The sequence below is a fragment of the Gallus gallus genome, chromosome 1, assembly GCF_016699485.2.
Source record: "Gallus gallus isolate bGalGal1 chromosome 1, bGalGal1.mat.broiler.GRCg7b, whole genome shotgun sequence".
Classification (NCBI taxonomy): Eukaryota; Metazoa; Chordata; class Aves; order Galliformes; family Phasianidae; genus Gallus; species Gallus gallus.
Genome location: NC_052532.1, coordinates 142,599,823 through 142,625,305, shown reverse-complemented (window position 1 = coordinate 142,625,305; position 25,483 = coordinate 142,599,823).

The window sequence follows — 25,483 nt, the reverse complement described above, 5'->3', positions numbered from 1 at the left end:
CAGTTTCTGTAGACAAACTGGTACAGTGTTTGATCACTGTCAGTGGTGACTTTTTCCTGATATCCAATCAGAATTTCTGGGGATGCAGCTTATTTCTGCTGCCCCGTATCGTGTTCCAGTGCACCTTCTAGAAGGGTTTGGCTCTGTCTCTGCATGTACTCCCCTGAGGTAGTGACATGCAACAGCATGCATTTGCTAATCCAGCCCAGAAAACTGATGCCCTTCATTACTGCAAGGGCGCTCTGTTGGCTCCTCTTCAGTATCGTCTGCTAGGACACTCAGGGCCTTTTTTGAAAAGATGATTTCTGTCTACTTTTCTGCATGCTGCAGAAAAAAACACAGCGAGTAGAAAAGGTTGACTTCATCTCTCTCAGGTTTAGGTTACTAAGTCAGCATGCTAATAATGCAGGAAGCATCCTCTGCCTCTTCCTGGGGAGAGGTTCCTGCTCTAAACTTTCCTCCAGAAGAGCCTCTCCAATATAAAGAATATTCCAGCAGAAACCCTGGTTAACCCAGAAAATGAAGATAGGTACTTCATCTACATGATTGATTAACCAGACTTCATGACTTGTTGAAATGAAATAGATTAGTAAAAATAAAATAATATTTTATTTTAAAAAGTAGTGTGATTGTATATCAAGTACAGCTGCAAGATTTTAGAGAATAGGGGTTATAACTTCAGATCAGCAATATTTTTGCTTTTTATTTCTGGCAGATTGAATATCTAGTGAAAGCGCACTGGAATACTGTATTTATAAGCTTTGTTTTATAGGATCATATTTTTTCCTACTTTTTTGGATTTGGGAGCAATATTTTTATAATTTACATTAAACATTTTAACTGAGGCTAAACCTGGAAATTTTACAAATAAAATAAAGTACAGAAAAAATAGCTTATTTGAAAGAAATCAAGCTAGATTATATTTGGAAAAAAAAAAAAAAAAAAAAAAAGACATACTGCAAAAAGCACTAGGTATCAAAACACTATTTAGAGTCCAAGGTACACAGAAGAAAAGGTGTTTCAAATGAGTATTTAATGAATAATAAGCTGCCGAAGCACTAGTTATTGCTGGCATTAGTTGGGAGAAAATGAAAACTAAGCTCTGAAAGGAAAAAGATATCTCTTGTATGAATGATAGAGTTTTGAAAAAAGGTACAACTTGAAGCATTAGTTGTAAAACAGTATACAGTATATAGCAGCACAAGTTTACAGGCCCTTTCTATGTCGCTTGCTCCAAAAGTAATATGTCCTCTTTTTTTTTTTTTTTTCCCGTGGAAACTACAATAGATACAAAGAGCACAATAACACCGTTTGATACAGCAAATTCTCAGCTACAAAATGCTATTTTTCAACATAGCCACTACCATTAGCTATGCATGAACAAGAGCCTGCATGTTCTCTCATAAAGATCTGTATGGCTGTCCATAATGTGGCTTGTCTACGAGTTTACAAAGGGTAATATAAAAAGATTGGAGATTTGATGCAGTGTTCACAAAGTGAAGGGTGAAAATTTTTTTCTAAGTACCCTTTGAAGATCAACATACTACACCATGGAAGCAGACTATGTTTTTATTCACATTCATACTGCTCTCCAAGGAGGATTACATATTTTTCAGAGCCAGTTTCTTACTATTTCCACAAATGGTGTTACACGGATCCATCAGCAATGAGGCAGAAATGCATTTTCAACTTTCTCAGCACATCTGAACCCTGACAGTAAACTCTCTTTCATCTCCACAGTGAGCAACTGCCCAGTTCTAAGGTTAGTGTCTCCAAGTGAATGCAGTGTGAAAAAGATATTGTTTCCATAGATATGGAAACCCATAATCTTCCAATACCACCTTATATCACTGAGACTGCAGTTACCCTCCCAGTCTGCATAAACATATTAGGTCCAGAAACTTTTGTCTGAGTAGAAGGTCTTAAAGGCAGAGATATCAGAAGTAAAATATTTATTTCTGACTCCCTCTATGTATCTGTTGTGCTTTAACCCTTGCAGGCAATTCTGCACCATACAGCTACTCAGTCAGTCCCCTCCAGTAGGATGGGGAAGATAAATGGAAGGGTAAAAATAAAAAAACTTGTGGGCTGACATTAAGTTTACTAGGTAAAGCAAGATGTGTGCATGAAGCAAAGCGAAACAAGGAATTAAGTCACTACTTCCCAACAGCAGGCAGAGGTTCAGCCATATCCAGGACATATCAGGCTAACAGTTACTTGGGAAGAGAAATAACATCACTTTGTGATCAAGTCCCCCTTACTTAAAAAAGAAAAGTCATACTGTATTTTCAAATTTCATTTATTGAAGTCTCAGCAGTATTCCCAAGGAATTTAAATCCCTAGAGCATGAACAATATGAAAATTGAAACTTAGATCTCAAGGTTGTTTAGGCTGTTTTGAATGTTTTGTTTTTTGTATATTATCTTAGGCATTCTTGTTTATGGTTAAAGAGGGCTGTCGACAGTCCTCTTTAAAAGCTAGAGACATTCCACAATAGCCAGTCAGTTTTTCTTCCTACATTCAAATTGGCCAACCTCCTACCAGTAAATAATTAAAACTGTGTAGGCAGAATGGATGGGGAGTGTCATGACATCTTGAGTGACCATTCATGTGTCTGCAAGGAAAAATCAAACAACGTGGATTTTCCAGAATGGATACATTTAGGTATAGATAGCTACTACTTTTACTGGTGCATCAAGGTATCCTGACAAGAAATTGTTTTATCTCCTAGTAGACCAAATTCATAGAATCATAGGATATCTCAAGTGGAAAGGGACTCATAAGGCTTATCGAGTCCAACTCCTGGCTCTACATAGCACTATCCAAAAATGAGAGTATATGACTGAGAGTGTCGTCCAAACACTCCTTGATCTCTGACAGCTAGAGGCCGTAACTACTGCCCTGGGGAATATGTTCCAGTGCCTGACCATCCTCTCAGTGAAGAATGTTTTCCTAAGCCCCAACCTGACTGTTTCCTGGACGCAACTCCTTGCTATTCCCTTGGGTCTTGTCACTGTCATCAAAAAGCCGAGATCAGTGCTGCCCGTCTGCTGCCCTTGTGAGGAAGCTGTAGGCTTTGATGAGTTCTCAGTCTCTAAGTTGAACAAACCAAGGGACTTCAGCTGCTCCTCGTGTCTTCTCATTAAGACACTTCATCATCTTTGTAGCCCTCCTTTGGACATTCTCTAATAGCTTTATGCTTTTTGTATTGTGGTGTCCAAAAATGCACACAGTACTCAAGTACTCAAGGTGAGGCCACACCAGTGCAGTGCAGAGGAGGCCAGCCAGTTCCCTCAACCTGCTAGCAAGGCAGTGCTTGCTGCACCCCAGCATACAGTAGGCTTTAATGGCTACCTGGGCTCACTGTTCAACTTACCATTTACCAAGAGCCCCAGATCTCTTTCAGTGGGCTGCTCTCAAGTGTCCTCTGTCCTCCAGCCAGGGTTGCCCCTCCCAGGTACAGAATGTGGCACTTGCACTTGTTGAACTTCCTGCAGTTGAAGATTGCCCAGCTCTCTTATTTGTCTAGATCTCTCTGCAAGGCTTCTCCATTCTCAGAAGAATCAACATCTCCTCCAGATTTAGTACTGTCAGCAAACTTGCTCAAAACTCCTTGTAGTCCTACCTCCATGTTATTTATGAAAGCGGTAAAGAGAACTGGCCCTAAAGGGTAGCCCTGGGGAACTCCACTAGTGACTAGATATCTGTGACAATACTGAAGTATATAGAATTATGCCAGGCTGAATTTCACAGATTGCACTGTGAAAGACAGATCATTCTTCTATTTTCGGATATAAATGCATTGTGACAAATGTCATAAAGAATTAAGTATCTGCCATTGTTATTGGCTTTCCAGTTGAAATTTGACATGATCTCCTTTGATTATCTGATTAATCTCAGAGGAAGATCATACAATTGGTCCTAATCACTTTCATAATTTGAAAGATAGTAAGCAGTCTCAAGTATACTGTAATAATCAATATCTGAAATATTAATTGTCTTGTTCAAATGTACTACAGTTGTCACTGCCATGATATCATAATGTTAAATTATGGGACAATAATAATGTACACAAACCTATTCCCTATTTATGTAACACTCCCTTAAGCTACATGCTGTTTTTGAAATCTAACCATGCTGTTTTCAGAAGTCATTTTTTTTTGCCATAGGATGTCATCTTTCTAAATGTGTTACAGGTGGAGAAAATGTATTTATTATTTCTCTTCAAATTAAACTAGTGTCTTGTCCTTTGTGTGACATGGAAATTGATATTTTCTACATTTCTTTTTCTAAGTGCTGGGTTGTCTTGCCTACTTGCAGAGATTCTGAAGTTTTTCTCTGCTGCTAGTATTCTAAGATGTGAACACCACTAGGAAAGATCTAGAGATCTGTGTGAACTGAAGAAAGTGATATTTGGATGGGAAGCTCCAGTGAAAATGGAAATATTTACAAGTTTTAATTCTCTTTTCCTTTATGTGATTATCTTAATCCTTCATCCAAAATTAGTAATATGTGTTGTAAATTTGACTCGGAGATAAAGAACAAACCTAGATTTTGATCACTGGTGATCTGTAAACTGATAAACTGTTTAAATAGATCAATGAAGTTCCATTGTTATCAACAAGCCTGACCTACTGTCTTCAGACAACAGAATTTTATTTATTTTCTGTATTAAGATTCTAATTTCTTTAGTTTAAGAGAAACAAGTTTTCTAGAAACAGTACTCTGTAAGTGATGAGGAAACTCAGGATAAGCTCATTGCCTTTCCCCCTTATAATGTAGTGAAATTCTGATTTGTATAAGGCATGAATTGTGACTACCCAAGATGAACAGCATATTTTCAAACATATTCTTCATATCTTTTCATTCTTTCTTGGAAAAAGCCCACAGCATCTACCTACCAGTGATTGGTGGATAGCCAGCAAAGGTAAAGCTTAATTTTCCTGAGGAAATGTAATTATTACCACACTTGGAGGAAGAGGAGTTATATATTCCTCAGTAAAACAGTAGAGCAAACAGAAGCGATGATCTTTCTAACTGAGCTGAAGAACACCTTCTGATCAGAGTTCCACTGATGGAAGGAGGAATGGTGAATATATTCAGTATGTCAGGTGAGCAGCAAAAGCTCTGAATACAAATACAGTATAAAATAACAAAAGGGAAAATTAATCAAGGGACAGAACTCTGGGAGGTGAATGGCAGAAGCACGTTTTCAGGAAGTGCTTTTTATTCAGAACTACTGCAAGTTTCTAAAAACAGGTTCCATGCCAGGTACTCAGAAGCTAGAGGCATCCATGAATTAAACCCCACTCTGTGCAAATCTGCCAGCAGTGCAGATTTGGGAATTACACAGCCTCTGTGAAACCCTCCTCTTCTGAAGCATAAGTGATATGATTCAACAAATGCAGTCCTGTCTGGGATTTTGTTGAACATCGCACTGAGGCAGCAACTAACTTAAGTAGACATTAAAACTTCAAGACGGCAATTCTGATTGAACCTGGTATCTGAAGTTGCTAAGCGGTGATTCATTCCCTGTTAGCTTCAGAGGTGTAATAGAGGTGCCTAATTCAGGGACAAACTCACTTAGCAGTCAACAAAGACAACATTACTACCAGAAGTCAATTTTAGTCCGTTTTTCTCTTTCCATTGATTAAAGAGGAAACAGTGAGGTCAGGCTACCCTCAATTTACATGACACAGCAAAGTGCTTGAAGTTAAGTGGGATAGATCTGGTTGTGAATAGTTAATCCAGTCAGGACCATCCAAGATCAGCCTAATATGTCGGAGAAGTAAAATGAAATTCAATTTTCCTGTTAGAATGCAGTGAAATAACGCTGTCTTTGAGCATTGATAAATGGCATTTATGTTCATGGCAGAGATCTGTTCTGGCTCTACAGCCAGCCTGTGATTGCCCAGTGGAACAACTGAATATTTTCTTCAATGGATTTTATATTTCAGTAATAAATGAGTGTCTCAGTCCTGGTAGGAGAGGGTATTTATTGCCCCATTTCTACAGCTCCTCCAAATCCTTGGAATGAAGGGTTCCTGTGCCTGGGCTCATCTCTTCCAGGGCAGTAAAATTTGATTAGAAATGTAGAGTGGTGTAAACCTCCTCCTCCAGGACATCCTTTTTGCTCCTGTCCTCTCTGTGTGATTGTTCATTGAGGCTTAGAGCTGTGTATTTTGTCTAGCTTTCACAGAATCACAGGAACTATGTGTTTTGGAGAGCTGAGGATGGGACTATGAGGCCCTTCTCAGTTTCAGCAGCCAGTGAAGGGAGTAGGCACAAAGTCCACTGCCCTGGGATGGGTGACTACCACCCACCACAGCTGAGGTTTTGTTTTTTCTAACTCTTTCCATCGCCCAGGGTGATTGCCAGCTTTGCCCATGCCTCAAACTAGTCTTAAATCATGATTAGTGAAGGAAGGTCATGAATAGTGAGATTCATTGTGTTCCTTGCCTTCCATGTAAATTTAAGGCTCAGGAAAACAGAGTGGCTGCTGAACTAAAAAGTTTGACTAGACAATGTGTGTGGCTTTTTATATATCATATAGTGATCAATATTGCAGTGGCCAGAAACAGAACAGTATCTTATCTACAAAAAAGACACTGTTTTAATTTCCCACTTGAATTCCAAAAGGTTCTCCACTCTGAACAATGTATTGTTGCCTGTACTGAAGAAGATTTATGATTAGAAAGAGAGAGTACTGAACATACCAAACACTATAGAAATTAAATGTTTTTGGACATCAACTTATATCAGAGACATTACCTCATCAAATTTGAAACAGAAAGAAAGAAAGAAAATTATCAATACACCAGGGAGTAAGTTCTAGAAAAGAGGCAAAGCAGGTTTAAGCTCCTGCTAAAATAGGAGAGAGCCATGAGAAATCCCACGCATCTGGGTATCTGTCATTATGTAGTCCTTGTCAGGGTCTCAGCAATGAAAGAGAATAACCACTTTCTGAAAGTCTGCCTGATGAAAATGTTGATTGCTCTATGTAAACTGAAGTTAGAAGCTTATCTCAACCTGAAAAACAATCAGGCAGCAGGCTTGTGAAGTGATCTTCAATCATTTAAGGATGACAAATCAAACTTCTTTGGGATTACATGTACTATGGCAGATAGAGGGAACATTTTGCAGAGGGCAGATGGACAACTGAAAGGTGGGACAACTGTCTCAAAACTTTCAGTTAAAGAAGAGCTTCTAAAATCTGTCACTAGGAAACTTTTGGGTGATTGCCACAATGGATCGTGATACTTGGCAAAATGTAACTTCAGCTGTACTAGACAAGTTCTGACATAAGGAGATGCCCAGTAAATTTTCTTAATGGTAACTTCTGTTCCATAAAGGAAGGAAAAAATAGAAAAATTTGAAATTGAATTTTGCAAGGTAAATAGGATAAGATACAGGGTTATGCTTTTGTACAATTTTTGACTTAACCTCCGTGGGAAAGAGAAGGGAGTGCATATTACATTGCCATGCCAATCATTTTTTATTGTGATAGAGGTCATCCATTCTGTACTATAGCCTTTCTTACTGTATTTAAAGTGGCTAGTCACCTAAAGAAAGAAACAGAGGTTTTTTTTTTTTTTTTTTTTAAAAAAAAAGAAACCCTCTGCATTGCTGCAGATAGATGTGGCTTTTATGGCTTTTTAGAATTCATATCCTGACCTAATTTTGAGTTTATTTGGAGTTGATTTGAGTGAGGGGTTACTCTAACACATAAACCAGACCAGTAATGCAGGAAGTGACAGAACAGGCTGCTGTTCGGCAACAGTATGTGAGCATAACTAATGAAGACATTGTAGAAAGGATGCAGCATTAAACAATCTGACTGTAATGTAGTTAAGATGCTTCAGCAAAGCAGGACTGATTTCCAAGAACATTGCTATCATAACTATCGTTCCTCTGGGACACCAACTAGTATCTCTATGTGATATTACATTATAGAACTAGCAAAGAGGAATATTTATGATGGTGTTCTGGTGGTCTCTTCCTTTCTCCATTATACTGAAATAAAAGCTCTCCTAGCTTCTCTTTGAACTAGTGTATAGCTTTAGCTGTTAGAGAAGTCTTCACAGGGAGACCATGTTGTATATATATGCCACTGTTTTCAAAGCTGTTTGGGTAGCTTTGGTGCTGCACTGCGTAATACAGTCTTATCCCCCATTCCCATGCATGCAGCCTTTATGACTGTTTATACTGGAAGAAATGTATCCAAAGGTCTAGGTATTGTGCTCCTAGTCTGAAATAACCACTGTAAACCTGGGGGAATGGAAATATTCACTTGCACCACTTAAACTTATTCTTCATTGTTCCTGTAGTATCAAATGTAAACATAATTGCACTTTATTCTGTATCCCTACTCGATTATCCATATGAAGACATGCATAGTCTTTCAGTGTACAGTTATAGTAAGAAACGTCTTTCAAAACCATAAATACTGAATGGGCAGTATGTGTCTCTTGGTAATCTTAATACTAAAAGAAAATAATCCCTAAAAAATTGCATTAACGGATCTAACAAATATCTACTGGATACAATTAATAATAAAACAGATCAACAGTGCACAAAGTCCTGACAGCTATTAAGACTGTAAGAAGCTCATATAAATCCCAGAAGTGCAAGACTGGTAGACTGTTTGATCACAGATATAGCAAAAAAAGACAAATAGCTGTACATATCATGTTATGCAAGATTCTCTGCTCTTTCAGCTGTTATATTTTCTGAAGCAAGGATGTTGAATAATAAATTAAAAAAAAAAAAAAAACCAACCTTTGAGTCTTAAACATTTTTGAGTTAAAATGCATAACAACCTCCAGAGCTTGGAACGTGTGCATTCCTCCTTTAAAATCTAAACATGGTAAGTTTTCTTTTGAAATATATTTCTAACGTAAGACTTTTTTAAACAAAAGTATTTTGTGGAGAGGTAATTACCAAAAATAAAAATTGAAAGAAGAGAATAATAGTTTATTTTCTATCTGTTAAGTCATTATTTTACATTTTCCCAAAGAATGCAGCCAACATTAAATTCCTGAAAGGCTTGAATGGGTCACTGCACGGAAGGAAAACAAATTTTGGAATTTCTTCTTGTATTGTCAGCTGCTTATACATGTAATGACAGTGTTATGAACTGCCAGAATAGTAAATACATGGCATCACTGCCGAATCATATGGGATTTAAATCTGCCATAACAATGTTTTCATACTTACAAAGGAATGTGTAGTGGCCTTTGGAAAGAAAGCCGAAACTAGTGACACTGAATGATGTCTCTATACTTAACCACAATGTTACCTCTCGGATTATTCTTTTCTTTCTTTTCTCTTTATCTGCTATTTGATGATTTGTTCATTTAGCTATAGGCAGACCTGTCACCACTGGGGCCCACTGTCGAGCACATAACTCTTGCACAGGAGAATTTCTATATTAGATATTTTTCAAGCAGACAGATTTATAGACTTATGAACCTGAAAAATCTGACTATAGCACCAGAGAGAAAAATTAGGCAGTTTCATAAGACATAAGCACTTATACGTAACTATACAAGATGACAAATGTCAATGTGTTAGATTTTAATGGATCAAAGCATTCAAGTCTGTTACTTTTTATTTTTGGTTTTGGTTTTTGTGGCTTTCAAGAAAAATGTATCGTGGCCATAACCCCTGTATATCTATCTTCTAATTAAAATAGAATCAGAAGCAGTGAACTTATTCTCTACAAACTGGATTAGAAATTTTGTTCTTCAGTCGTGTCCCAAACAAGAAGCAACTGAAAGAGACAAAAGCAATAGCTAAATTTATGTATCCTAGAAAATATTTCTACTTAATAAGAAGTATCTACTGAATTATACTTTCAGAATTCTTAGTATTATTTTAATATGATTAGCTATTTTTTTTTTAAAAACTAGGTTGCTGTTTAATCCCTGGAAGACATTTTCTTCACATCTACACCATATTTTACCCTCTGGAAAGCAATGGCAAAGATACTGTAAAAGCATTTTGCTTTTCTCAGCAGCATGGTCCTCCAATTATCTTAAATTGTATTGTAATAGTTGAAAGATTTTTTTTTTTTTGCTCTTGTAGGTCACACATTATATTCCCAACATGTACACATCAAAAGATCTTGTCACACGAAGAACTCACTAACAAATTAAAAAAAAACAAAAAACAACCAAAAACAACCAACCAACCAAAAAAACCAAACCAAACCAAAACAAAAACCCCAAAGAATACCAAAACTCAGGTTCATGCCATCTTCTGTGTTAATTCATCTTCTTATTTTGCATACAGCAAACATTTTAGAAACTACGTGTGTCTTCTAGGCTCCATCGCTGTGGAACTGTTATTCTTCATATAAACAAAGTGAAATATTTAGTTTCACATTTTATTATTATTATACATAGGTGAAAAAAAATGTGCTAGTAAAAATCTTTTATTGGATTTTTTTTCATGCTGTTCCTTTAGTCATCTTCTTGACAAGTAACTTTGTCTTTCACTGACATGTTTTGAAGTCCTGATAAAGTAGCAACTGCAGGACAAAGCTGAATACAAAATATGTCAGATATCTTCTAAATCCTTATGTAGATGTCTGGGTTAATAGTAACAATAACAATAATCATAGAATCATAGAATCATAGAATCATAGAATCACTAAGGTTGGAAAAGACCCACAGGATCATCCAGTCCAACCATCTGCCCTTCATCAATGGTTCTCGCTAAACCATGTCCCTTAACACAACATCCAAACGCTCTTTAAACACCATCAGCCTCAGTGACTCCACCACCTCTCTGGGCAGCCCATTCCAGTGCCTGACCACCCTTTCAGAGAAGTAGTATTTCCTAACGTCCAGCCTGAATCTTCCCTGATGCAGCTTGAAGCCATTCCCTCTCGTCCTATCACTAGTCACCCGGGAGAAGAGGCTGACCCCCAGCTCACCACAACCTCCCTTCAGGTAGTTATAGAGAGCAATAAGGTCCCCCCTGAGCCTCCTCTTCTCTAGACTGAACAACCCCAGAATATAATATATATTCTATATTATATATAGAATTATATATATAGTATATATATAATAAAAATAATACACACCCCTTTCCATATTCTTTCAGTTAAGACACTCCTTTGATCTGCTCTTAGGTGTTGGAATAGATTGAAAAAGGAGAACAGTTGTTTCATATAATCTTTCGTGGAGGCCATTGAGATTTTTTTTTTATTTTTATTTTTTTTTTTTGAATCATAGAATCATGGAATGGCTTGGGTTGGAAGGGACCCCAAGGATCAAGTTCCAACCACAGGCAGGGCCACCAACCTCTAGATCTTGCACAGGGCCCCATCCAACCTGGTCTTGAACACCTCCTGGGATGGGGCATCCGCAGCCTGTCTGGGCAGCCTGTGCCAGCACCTCACCTCTCTCTGTATGAAGAACTTCTCCCGACATCCAATGCAAATCCTGACAAGCCAATCCATTTTTGACTGTTTTCTTCCATATTCTCTGGGCTTTTGGAAGGAAGTATGCTAAGTTAATTAAAAAAATCAAATTTGCATGATAGACATTATGATTGGTTAGTTTATGGTAATATCTAAATGCCATGTAAATGGCATAGCAATATCTTGATTTCATGAGGTGTGCATAGTTTGCATTCTGGAGGAGATAGGATAAATATTTCTATGAAACTGAACATTGCAACTGCTTTTATTACGTAAGAGTTTAATCCATGCAAGAAAAAAGGATTTAATATCCTGCCTTATTCACTGCTCAACCTACTTTTGGTTCAGAAGTCCAGATGTTGCTAATGCATATTGGTAACTCAGTTTAATAATAGCTCTGCACTGTGGTCAGGCAGACCAGTAATCTTCAACTGTCTTATTCACCAGGAGAAAACAGTGAATACCTCAGGATCCATAGAGCACAGCACACATCTCCTTGTCAACTACTAACAAGAGCTAGACTGGTAAGTAGAGGTGAAAAGCTCACAGAAACACAGAGCACAGTTTTAATGTTTGTTTTATCCCTCAAAATAGTAGATATCAATACCTAGGAGTCTAAGGTGACCACCATTAGCAGGTACCTAAGTTCAGAAAAGAGGTGAATTAAAAAGTAAAAAATAACCCAAACCACTGAGTTTTATAGCAAGAGTAATTAACCACTGGAACACAATATCAAGGGAAGGAGGGAATTCATAAATTCCTGGAATCTCCATTGAAAAAAGACTGCTTAAAAATCATGTTTGCTTATGCCTGTAATTTATATGATGTGTTTTGAGATGCTTGGTGGATTCTGTAGTGAGCCAGCTCCCTAGTTTACTTGAAACTCTCATATTTCATCTCTGAAAGACACATTTCTAGTCTACTGGTCAGGCAGATTAACTTATATGATCCAAGTGAAGCTTAATGTCTCCATACTGAAAAGGCAAATAATTGCATCCAAATTATTTTTAAAAATCCACAAGGTTTTTAACTTAAGGTCATAATTTCCATGCTTAACTTATGATTCTTGAATTTTTGGAGTTTGTCAGTACTGTAACAAAGTTTTGCTGAAGTTTTCTACTGTTTGAAGTAGGAACGTGAGCTAAGGAGAATGTACAAATACCACTGTATCTCTATGATATCTTCCTCTGTGAAAACTGACAGCAATATCTTAATGTTTTCTTCTGGTTTTAGAATTTGTCATCTTGAGCAACGTATTTCATGTGTTACAGTGCATTTTTTCACTAGAAACTAATTGAAGTCTGTAATTGACGCACAAGAAACTTACAACATATCACCTGTGATATTACGTTCTTGAAAAATTTATTTGTTCTAATTTCTGCGTGACTATCAATCATTGGCTAGCTTCTAATATGTATTGTAGACCATGCAGTTTTTCTTTCAGTGCAGTGTTTTCTGTTTTATCTTTGTGGGAGAGACAGTCTAGCTTTCCTCCAAATTAAAAATAAACACACAAACAAACAAACAAATAAATAAATATATTTCTATATTTATGTAAGCATCTTTTTGTTTACGAGGAATCATCCTCTACTCTCAGTTGATGAGTAAACTCCAATTTGCCTCAGTGAGGTGCAAAACTGTCTTCTTCCCTTTGATGACTATTTCTAATTCCTCATTAAGGAAAGTATCTTTCTTCGACCTTACTCTATTACCATATTTTACATTAAGAACATATGTGGTAAGCCAACAGTCTTAATGGTATACAGGTATTTACTATCTTTCAAGACCTGGCATGATGACACAGAAGTCGTCTGGAGTGACAGTTGATTCAGGGTGTCTAATGCTCTAATTCTTACTTTTAGGAAAAACATAGTAGTCACGTGTGATACAAAGTGCCTGGAAATAGAAATTCTCTAATCTGCAGTCTGTTTCATTATATCAGAATATACGGATACACAACTCCAAAACAGGCGTTGGAGGCAATTTGCTGAAAATATTCTGTAACATGGCTTTCCTTCAGTTACTGCTTTTAGAGTTATTTTTAAAAGCATTTTCCCCCGGAATTATACTTTTATGAATACTTTGTGGCCTCTGACAGTGACAGAAGACAAAACAGATTTTCAAACCACATTTTATGCTTAGAACTAAAAGTGTCTGCAAAAAATCTTGGCACTTAAGTTTTAAGTAGGTCAAGAATCTCAAGTTGTAAAAAGATTTTGAGTATGTGAAGGAAATTCCCTCAACAGAATCTCTTCTAAAAACCTGCTTTGCTCTATTTCTCTTGCTTAGTCTCTCAAGGCAGCAAAATACTTAGGAGTCTATTAGTAAGATAATGTAGAGAAAACTTTATTGCATAATACTTGGAGTTTTAGATGTTGTAAAGGAAGAATTATCTCTGAAAAAAATGCATACTCTTATGAATATGTTCCCAAATTCTCACTGAAGACTACACCTCAGACATGAGTACAGTTCTGTGTGTAATAGCTATGGTGGGTTATATCTTGAAAGGAGTTCAAGAAATGCAGTTCACTCAGAAAGTAATGCCTTCTACTAATTTCCATGGAAAATTCAACAGTCACAAAGAGCTGTTTCAGAGAGCAAATTCTCAGCTACAAGCCATTATTTTTCAACATAGTCACCACCATTAGATACGTGTTTTCACCAGCAATCAACAAGAGTTTGCATGCCATGCTTGTAAAAATCTATGCCAGTGGAACTGACCCACTGTTTCACAGCTGCTATGATGGCATCATTGCTGAAACGTACCACCTACCACCTCACTGTGCTCACATTCACAGTTTGGTTTCCATAAACATTCAGCAAGTGTCAGTGAATGTCAATGGGTGCCATTTTTTGCACCTGGAGTAATTCAGTTCCACACCTTTGCTTCATGCACACTTTCATGTCAGACACCATTTTCTCAGGCTGCCTCTCTGCTGCCATCTGTCCCACAGCAACAAAATTGAATGTGGTATTGTCGGGAGGGTTCAATCTCTCCTACCGTGCCACCAACATATTCCTCTGATGTCATGGGCCAACATAGTAAAATAGGAGGCATTACTTTTGGAACAGCCTTGAAGTTACCTCCTACTCTGCTGCTTAGATGTATGGACCCTAAGGGCACAGCAAAATGCAATAAACAAATGAGAGGACTTAGCCCTAAACTTTAACGTCTCCCTTACTCTTTCTGCCTGAACTTTATGTTGAAAGTACTTTGAAAGCAACATTCTCTCTCTACTTTCCTACACAGTCATAATCATCATAGCATCATGAATCTCAGGAATACTAATTGGGTTAAGGAAATGTTATTTCAGCTTTACAAGTGGAGAAGAGGAATACAAGGGCATTCATATGAAAGATTATGACTAAGTTGCAGCAGCAAACCAGAAATCCTGCTCATTGGCACAAATTTGTCTCCATGCACGCACAGAATATGTAAGCTTTAAAATCCCATTCAGAATCACAGGAAAGAAATATTATCAGAAGTCACATTCTTTTTGTGCTGGAAAGGGAGGAAAACACAAAAATCTCTAAAATATGTGTTTTGTTGTCCTTTGATAATGAACTGCACTTGCATTGATTGCTGGCAGTTGAGAGGGAGCTCCTTGGACCTCACAGGCACCCCTCCTATATGTCAGGGAGTCAGTTCTTAATCCCATTTCACAGTCTTACTCAGTGCTGCTCTAGTATGTACAAATTATCGGGAATATTTTGCTTAAAACTTAGAAGCTAGTTTTAACTTTGAGGAGTGATCTGTGGAAGAAAACAGACTTCCAGTGAGCTACATATGAATGAGCCATTTTCAAGGTAGACAAGGCATGAAAGTACAGGCATTAAATATATTCATTACATATAAATTTAAATTTTGGCTGTACTGAAATAGATACAGATTCTTCACTGACTGTGTTGAAGTCAAGCTATTATTCATTGCTTCCAAGCGAACTCAGTCATTATGAAAGATGCTGCGAAGTAAGGTGCTTTTAGTAGGATTCTGTGTGTTCATTATTTATTTATTTATTAACCAACTCAGGCATCCATTCTGCATATTTTGTGTGCTTTGTCTTAGGAAAAAACAAACAGACAACAACAACAAACGACACTGCATTTTAGCCTAAGATTTATCCAACTGTTTTCTTCAGATATAAATCATTTTCACTGTAAATGTTACTGTCGTTTTTTCCTCCCAGGTAGTAAAAAATGCTGTTTGTTATCCAGGTGAGACAAGGAATATTTTCAATTTCACTAAATACCTAAGGAGTTTGTGTTTGTGTTCATATATAGCTCATATCTAAAAACTGCTGTAGGGTAAACTCAGATGAGCCATGGACTCTTAATCGGAACTTTCCTAAACTTTGTGAACAACTTGTGTCTGCAAAATTCCATGGAAAATCTCATACGAGGAAGCTGACTCGTGAGATTTTGACACTTTTATCTGCAGAGCTATAAGAGCTGAAACGTGTCAAAATAATTCAAAGGAAAGTTAGCCAAGGGCTTTGAACCTTAGGGATGTTGTATAAGTTCAGGTTGTACTTGGAGCAAATACTCTTAGTGGATCTTATTTAAACTTGTCTCTCCATGCTTCTTGTTAGTGGGTCATACTGAAGGTTGTCCAGTAATTAAAGTTTGGAAAATGAAATTCTGCAACTACACAGAGTGAACCAACTACTATGGGAGTTGCAGAACTGGAGGACAGGATTTATTACACAGATGTATGTCCCTTGAATCGATCAAACTCAAAAAGCTCTCCATTGTGATGGACTGATTACTGAACACAGTCAGCTAATGGAGATACTATGTTTGGAAATAATTTGCCTTCTTATAGCAGTCTTATCACTGTGTTCAGAGAGGTAAGTTTAAAGAAGGTGATTTCTTGGAAGGCTGAATTCTTTTTTTATGATAGTTTAAAAGGATAATTAAATTTAAATTATTCTTTTTACTCTTCTAAAATAGGAAATAACTAATCTGGGTGAAAGCACATGGATCATCATGACTTTAGCTATTATAGAAAATCTATATATATGGACATTGATGTATCCTTTGTTATACAGTACAATTACTTTGTGGTAGTTTTATTAAAGGTAAACCGTATTTTACTAACTTCTTTTTCCTTAAAAAAAAAAAAAAAAAAAAAAAAAGACTACAAAAGAGCATTCATTTAAGGTCTAATTGATTTGTTGGAGGTCAGTCTCCACCTTAAACCCCTTTAGACTGATTCTCTGAAAGAGGATTTTTCAAATAGGAGGTTAAGGAACACAGAAAAAATCTGCCAGCCTGCCCTGCAATTAATAAAATAGAGCATTCTGGTAGGTGTAACTTTGGCCAAGGTCATTGTCTTGTCAGGTCAGATTTGTTTGTTCTTACAGATAAGTTTTTTATCGTAAGTAGTCTTAGCAGACATACATACATTGACAAGACTTAGAGAACTTCTTTTAAGGAGCAGTGTCCTGGTGACCATGCTGGAAACAACTGATTCTGTTCTAATGCACAGTTAGCTCTGCATATGTAATCGCTCTGTTCTCCACATGCACTTAGGGAATGTGGATTGAGGAGGAGCTATAACATACTCTTCCAACATGGAGAACTTCAGGGCCAGCAGCAAGCTCCAGCTCCAGTGGCACTCACTGAAGTTTGGTTAATAGCATGTCACAGAATATTTGAAACTGTTAGCAGGGATGTCAAAAACTATTCCTTCAGTTAAAATTTTTTAACGGAAGTCCCACTTCCTACAAAATTAACAGTATATCTTACAATGACTTAAGGAATGTGTAAATTTTCCCCTTTTTCTGCTTTTGAATTACAGGACTTCTTAAAATGATTTCTTGTACCAAGTAGAAAATCATCTTTATGCTTCACATCCAAAATCACAGGAATGCAAATACAGTTGAACTGAACTATTTGAAAGCTTTTCAGTTGTGTGAATTTAATTTAAACAAAATGAAATAATAAATGATCATTAAATTCCCTAATCAAAGTGTGTAAAGCTAGATTTTCCTGATCCTACATTTTCAAGGTTTTATTTAATTTAAAAACAGATGCACAGGTCTGAGAAGGCACAGGGCTGCAGAAGCGTCACAAAAAGCTAATGCTTCAGCCCTCAGGTCCTCTGCACACATCTACATGGAAAATGCACACACTTAAATTTGCTTGTTGGATGGTTGCTGACTGCCCTTTCCCATGCATAGAAAGATTTTGTACATGCAAGATTCATAAAGGGATGTGGCCGATACACTGTGGGTAGAAAGTTTTGAAACTAAAGATCGAGATCCCCTGTCATAAGAATGTTAGTTGCTGGAGACAGATCTTGTACATAAACTGGTTCTTGACTTTCCAGAAGTTATTTATGCACTGGATATAATTAATGACCCTTTGGTCATCTGGGATTCTTATTTTCTCTGTGTGAGTACCTGTAGAGTACAAGAGGGGTACAAGAGTTAAAAAGTGACTCCATCAATAGCACTATAAAGGGTAAGGGGAAATGCTTGCCTGGAATAAAAGCATGATGAAGTATATAAATGGAATGCAGTTTAAACTAATTTATTCATTAGCAGGAAGCATGAAAATATGCACTGGGAATCCACTGTGTACATGGTATCATGTAGTATGACATGAGTCATGATTTTTGTTGTTGTTGTTTTGTATTTTCTTAATTCTCTGCTAGCTGCCAATGAGCTAAGCAAGAGAGCTGCAGCTTCAGGAAGATCCAGCTGCAGATCATCCACTGTATGAATGTAGAGAGTAGCCTTTAAGGACAAGTGATTTATTTCATAGAAATAATTTGTTTTGTTGTTGTTGTTGTTTTGTATTTTCTTAATTCTCTGCTAGCTGCCAATGAGCTAAGCAAGAGAGCTGCAGCTTCAGGAAGATCCAGCTGCAGATCATCCACTGTATGAATGTAGAGAGTAGCCTTTAAGGACAAGTGATTTATTTCATAGAAATAATTTGTCAAGATCTCTCTTCAAGGCCTCTCTACTCTTGAGGGAGTCAACAGTTCCTCCTAATTTATTGTCATTTGCAAACTTAGTATGCACCCATGACATTTATGAAAACATGAAACCATGTGGAACACTCACTAGTGACTGGCTGCCAACCTACTGTAAGCTCATTTACTGTAACCCTAAGTGTCTGACCCAACAACCAATTGTTCACACATCATTTTATGTATTTATGTATTTGATAGACCAGTGCCTCTTTTGCTGCTTCAGAGTCATGTTTGAGATAGAGTGGTGTTTCCTCTGATTTTTTTTTTTCTTGCTTAATGAAGTGTAGTTTCTAATAAATCTAAGAAGCACTCCGGTTTTTGCTCTTTTACTGTGTGCCTTGCCATAAGTTAAAAGTCTGTGAACAGTTGGAATCCACCTGAAATTTTTCTTATTTAAGGTCATTTTAATTCATACGCAAATTCAAGACTTCACAGACCTCTAGTGCTGTGTAATAAGAGTGGTGTCAGAGAAGGAAACTCTAAATTAATAAGGTTTTTAAAATCAATTCTCCTATGTTTACACCTGGATTTCCCTATATATTATAATTGCCTCTGCTTGGAAGTTTATCTGGTTGGACTTTGAGGATGATGTCATTTTTTTCTGAGCATCTCTCATTTGAAAATCCAGCTGCCTTCGCTTTGGTTAGCTACTGCATATCAGGAAAACTGAGATGCATCAACTGAAGTCTGCCATTCATACACAGAACACTTAGTGCTTTTGCAAACTCCTGCCTCCTGTGCACACACCAGTCTCCAGAAGGTTGCCACTAAACAATGCACAGCTTCTGTAACTTCCTGGTAGCTTTGCCCTCCTGTAGATTTGGGCAGAAGAAGAATCCCAGGGCAGAACTGCCCCGGGGAAATGTTTCAGCTATCAGCTAGACAGACTCTTCCCTCAGGCACTGTTTGACACTGAGCAGGGGCTTGTATGACTTGAAAGCTTGCTTCTTTCCTACAAAAATATTACTAGTTAGTCTAATAAATTCTTTTAATAAATGCCATACTTGTTCTCTTAGCTCACCAAACTGCAGTGACACTACTACCAGCATGACATTACATTTTAAAAACATTTATTTTTGTTTCTGTCATCCTACTAGTTATTCATGCTCTCAAGCTCCCTTTCTTCAGCTTTCCCAAGATTTAGTTTGGGTGACTTTTCTCCCCTTACTGTGGGTTTTTCCTAAGGCTTTTTTACAGTTTTAAATTTACTTTTAACCTGCTTTTCTCCAGGATGCATTTAATGCAGGAAGTCAAAATCAGGATATGATAGATCTGAGTATTCTAACAGCTACCCAGCTTCCCCCCCCTTACTCCCCCCCCCCTCCTCCCCCCCAAAAATCGTGGTAACTGCTTGCTTTTTGGAGAGTGCTGCTTCTAGATCGTGTTTTCCCAATATGGATCTGACCTTCCTGTAGAAGCTGGACCCTCATCTGGGCAATAGCTGTCTTTCCTGGGCAGTACATATCCTAAGGGGTCAGGCATTTTGGAGAGCTCTCAAAAGGCAAATTATTGTTAGTGTTACTGTTATAAAGAAGGATCCAGTCTGGGACTTAGAAAAGATATTTCTTATGAAAGAGCAGCATGTGCATTCCTTTGAAAATCCTGGGCAATGTTGTCATGTTAAAATGCTGTTTACAAGAGGCTACAAGCCCATAGAGACAACGTTTTGCCCCGTTACATGCATCTGCTTGTCTGACTTACAGTATTGATCAGTAGAAAGACCCTGGGTCTGGCAAGGTAAGTTGACCCTTCAGGCCTTAGAGTGTGAAGCACTGGCCACCTTAAATGGCTTTCCCACTGCTTTCCTGAAGAGTACTAGTGACTGCAGAAAAGTTCATGAGAAGACCACTGTTAATTCTTGCACTTGAGTGATAAAGATGTAGCAGCCTTGCCCCAAGCTGAAGAAGAATCTTAGATCAAATCCAAATAACAATATTTTATTTTGTTCCCCTGTGGTAGCTAATTCTGTAATTCTATGCAACTGGCAATGAAGACTTTGAGCAGTTCCACTAAAAGCTGGCACTTTATAGTACACTATATATTTGCTATCTTTTTTTTTTTTTTTTCTTTTCTCAGTATTTATGCATTTTGCTGCATTCCTGCATGTGTCTCGGTAGGTTACTTCAAATATATCTTTTTTAAAATTTGCATCTAATACTTCTAGTTAGCATGCAGCACTTTTACAGAGGGTATGAATTACGCAGGATGTGAACCAATAAAGATTTCATTCAAAATCTTAAAATGGGCATTTTTTAGGAGCGCTGGGGGATGAGACAATAAAATCCAGAATAAAAACAAAATAGTGTTCCACTGAGAATTGCTTATCACTAGCTGGAAGATTTTGCTGACTAACCCATGGGTGTAATGGCTGACAAACTTTCCCTGAAATCTGTCAGTCCTGCCATTTTCTGCACGGCTGTGGAGTAAATCACAGGCAATAAGCAGGAGCAGCTTGCTCAGTAAATCACTGCAGCACTCCTCAAGCACTGTAGTAAATAGACAGGAGACAAGTTTGAGGCATGTCACCTTACATCCAGTGTTTGGACAACAGTCAATTAGATTTTACAGCATGCAGTTACACTGAAGCTTTACTGCTCCGTGGATGGTGGGATAGCACAGAGCAGGTGCTTATTTATACTGGTAGGCAGTAAAAGCAAAATACTATTATTAGATTTTTCCTCCCTGTTTCTTTCTGAGCTTGGTTGCGTTATGTTTTCATGTCAATTTTGAGATAATGTGCATCAGTGCTGTCAGAAAAGGTACACTCTCCCTGTAAGGCAAATATGCTGATCCTGCGGGTGTGCTCCTTACAAATGCCATGATATTCCCTGTATCTTGGCTGCTTCTGAATCTGTCACTTATTTGACATTTTGTTTATAATTTTGTTTTGGTATCTATTTATTTCCAGAGACAGTTTTTAATGTATTATCCCAGTGTGGTCTCTCTGAACAGGAAAGTCATTTTAACTCATAGAATATAGATTTTCTTGTATTTTCAATAACGAAATCTGAGGTTTATGTTTGTGTAGTAAATGCCAAAAGTGTTTCTTTGAAGATCAGATCCCAAGCTTGTGGCACAGGGCATGGCTTTGTCCTGGCAGCTTTGTCACTGTTGGTGGCAAGGTTTATATAACAGCAGTAGGGAAAGTACTGACTCATATTTGGAGCAGGAAAACGACCTTCTTCCCTAAAAATCAAGGGAAAAACTAACCTTGATTAAGCAGGGAAGTAGGAAGAGAGCAGTGGAGAAGAGATTTAATAAGAAGTTCATACAGGGAAGAAAGGATGCTCATGGATGTCCTGTGTCTGTGCTGTAACAAGCTGATAAATGCCTTGAAGGTTTATACAATTGACTGGGGAAATCCTCAAAAGTCTATCCATATATTTTGTTCAGTTCTGCCCCTCTATTTTTTAGTGCGCTTTTCACATGTGAATATAGTCATTCTGCCATTCCTTTTCACTATATCAGTCCCTGCTGGCTGTTGAGTAGGAAGAAACCCATTATTTTCAGTAGCTTTGGAAAATCAGGGAAATTCTACTTAAAATTCGCTAGGAAAGACGCATTGAGAAAAATCTGGAGCCCAAATATATTTATCCTTCTTATAGCTTTTTAAGAGCTGGTAGGAGAGTCCAAAATATATCAGACTGCCTCTGTAAGCCATAATTGAAGGTAAGCCTAACTGTGGCATCTCTGCTTTCTTCAGTTTGTGGATTTGTCACAGCCACTCAAGCTAAGTGGCTCCCTGCTTGCCATAGAGAATAAGGTAACATGACCCTCGCTGTGGGTACCTGACCAAGTTCTGTGGGTTAACCTGGCAGCAGCTCAGCACCACATTCACTCATTCCTCCCAGGAGGAGAAAGTTGGAAACAGGACCTGTGGGTTAATATAAAGCTTTTTACTAAGACAGAAGAGGAAAATGAAAACAAAAATGTGATGATAACATATATATCTGCAACGCAATTACTCACTATCTGGTTGGTGGTTGATGCCCCACTACCAGCACATCTCAGTCCTAGCCCTTAGTGTGTCAGGACTGACCTTGAACGGTCTTTATTGGATTGCTATTTGACTGGGAGTCTCAAGAGTTGCTATTTTTCTTTCTTGAATGCAATGAGACTGTAGAATTTAACAAGAGCTAAATTGAAGAGTGCTATAAAAATGAAGCATGATCCTGTACACATTATACTGTGAAGGTATACATAAAAAGATACTTGTATGTTGAAGCGTTCGTAAGAATGAAGCTTTACACACAACAGACGAATTTCTCTCCTTGAAATGATAGAAACTTCTACTACTAATTAACTAATATAGTAACTATTGATTAGATTAAAAATATTTTAAAGAAATTACTGAAATATATTCACTTTCATGAATGTATTCATACTTTATTGTGAAGGATTGTTAAAAGCAATAGGTTACTTTAAAAGTATCTTTATAATGAAAGTAAGAATAAAAAAAAATTAAAGATAACTGTTGATGTATAATTATTTACTTCTTCTTTAAATAGTAGCTCATTTATTGACTTGATTTAATATCTCTATAATACACTGAAATCATCTTGTTGTAACAAAGGCCAATGATATACACTTACATGGTTTGAAATCAGGAGCAGATAACATGATAGCAGTGATGACAACAGGCTGTCACTAATGCAGTTGGGAAAAATAAGACAAATTAATTTGCAGTTGTTTAGAAATAGCTGTAATATTTACAAACAGTGCATTTGTACATACATTTATTCTCCCATAATATGCATATACTGGAAGTTACCAGCAAGCTTTCTCTCTTTTATATTCAATGGTGATCAGCAGAAACAGTTCAGATGCTGCTTGGGTTACAGGACACTAAGAGATGCCCAGCAATTTGTTTTGATATGAAGGGGAAAATGAATAGGTTTGTACCTGTGATTGGTGTAACTCTTGTTGAGTTCATCAGCAGCCTCAGACATCGGATAAAATCAGTGAGGAGCTATGCTTTCAAATGGGACTCAGGCCATGATGTGTGCTCCACCTTTCACTGTGAATGAGTTCCTCTATATCTGACATAGGCTAGGCATTTTTTTTTTACTTTTATTCCATGGAACTATTAACCGCTCTTCTGTCCTGAAGACTCAGAGCTCATTTGTATTGTCTGCAGAGTCCCTGTTCTTCACAGAGACACTTCTTTTTCTTTCCCCCTCATGCTCAGAGTTTTTCTTGACAAAGAACTCAGTGCCCACTTTGTACCCTCCTTGATACACTGATGTAGTGGGATTTTATGTCCGGAATTTTTAAAGAAGATAAAAAGAATAAATGCAAAGTTGAGTTTGTGTAAATGTATGCTTGTCTGTATGGACCCAGAATGTTCCTGTCTATCAGTTTTTAATTCTGATTTCATTAACAATCATAATGTGATTGTCTTGATTAGAGTCAAACCAAAATTACTACAATGGAATCCCTGTAACAGAATTACTATGGACTTACACCATATAATAGACTTCAGGATTTCTATCCAATATCTTCATAGATGAAAATAGAAAGAAATCAATATGAATGTTCAAAGGAGAAACTCCTGAAGAGAAAGACATTCGTACCTCCTCTTTATGATTCTGTATTCTTTAAACTACAGCAGAAATAATGAAAAAGTATGGGAAATATTTGCATTTAAACGTTTGACTGAAATAATAGAAAACTGTATGTTTATCAGCTTGAGCTGTCAGCCTTTGGTATGTCTATGGAGTGATGAAATCAAATAGTTCCTGTAATTACACTTCATTTTTCTGGTATACTATTAGCTAAATCTTATTACAGCTTGTAGCACTGTAGAAAAATAATAGAAAACCCATTTTAAACATTCAATTTTCATCTCACTTAAAACAGAATAGGTTATTTGAAAACAGAGAAGTATGCTATTATATTATTGCAATTAAGAGCTTTATACAAAAGCAGTCACCGAAGCATCACCACAGAGACAGAAATAGAAACAGTATTGTAGTACCTTTTTTGCCTTCTAAGAAAGAAGATGAGCTGTATACAGTATATAGGCTGTGTCAGTTCAGTCCTGGTTTTCAGGTTGCAACAAAACCATCATGCAAATTTGGGGCAAATGTACACTGTTGAAGTGAATCTCACAGTTGTCCCCATCTAAGGTGCTCCAATATGGTTTCCAGGGAGTTTTTGGCTGAGTGTTAGAAGCATCCCTTCTGTAGGGACCATACCAAAATTACCACCCTATTGTGTACTAAATGAACTCCAGATCCCAGTGAGAACATAAGAGGCTGACCTGACTGCTGGTCCTGTGGACAGTTTCATAGAATCATAGAATCATAGAATCACAGAATCATAGAATGGCCTGGGTTAAAAAGGACCACAATGATCACCAAGTTTCAGCCCCCCTGCTATGTGCAGGGTCACCAACCACTAGACCAGGCTGCCCAGAGCCACATCCAGTCTGGCCTTGAATACCTCAGTCCAGAGAACTGAGTTAAATCTGCTGTAAGGTGACGCTCCTAGGCTGTAAGCCACTGAAGATGTAGTGTTCTCAGCACCACTTCTGCTTCCACATACTGCTTCTCCTGTATTGTTCCATATTACTTGCAAATATAGACACAGCTTCTAATTTATAATATTTTGCTAATACATTTCAAAATCATCTAAATGAAGACCAGAATGAAAGCTTAATTGACTTTTAGCAGGATTCAGATGCTCTTCATGTACTTTTTTATATCCCTTCCCAAATTATGAATTTAAGCCTTTGAACAGTGAAATGGTAGGAGAGGTAAGAAGTATATGAAGAGACTTCTGTTGGCCTTAGCATATAGCCAGCATTAGATGAATCACAGTAGCCTCTTAGTAATATAAAAGAAGTTAGAAAGGTGAAAGGTGAAAGGAGAATCTGAAAAACCTTTACATCTAAATGGTAATTTAGACAAAGCAAAATAATTACTGTTGAAGCTAATCATCCTAATCTTAGAAGTGCCACATAAATTTTAATAAGCATCAAGAGCGGTCTGGATATCTTTCTTTTCTAGGAAATTTTTCATTTCATTTTCTTTCTTTTCTAGGAAATTCTAGGAAAGTTTTCAATGATGCAACAG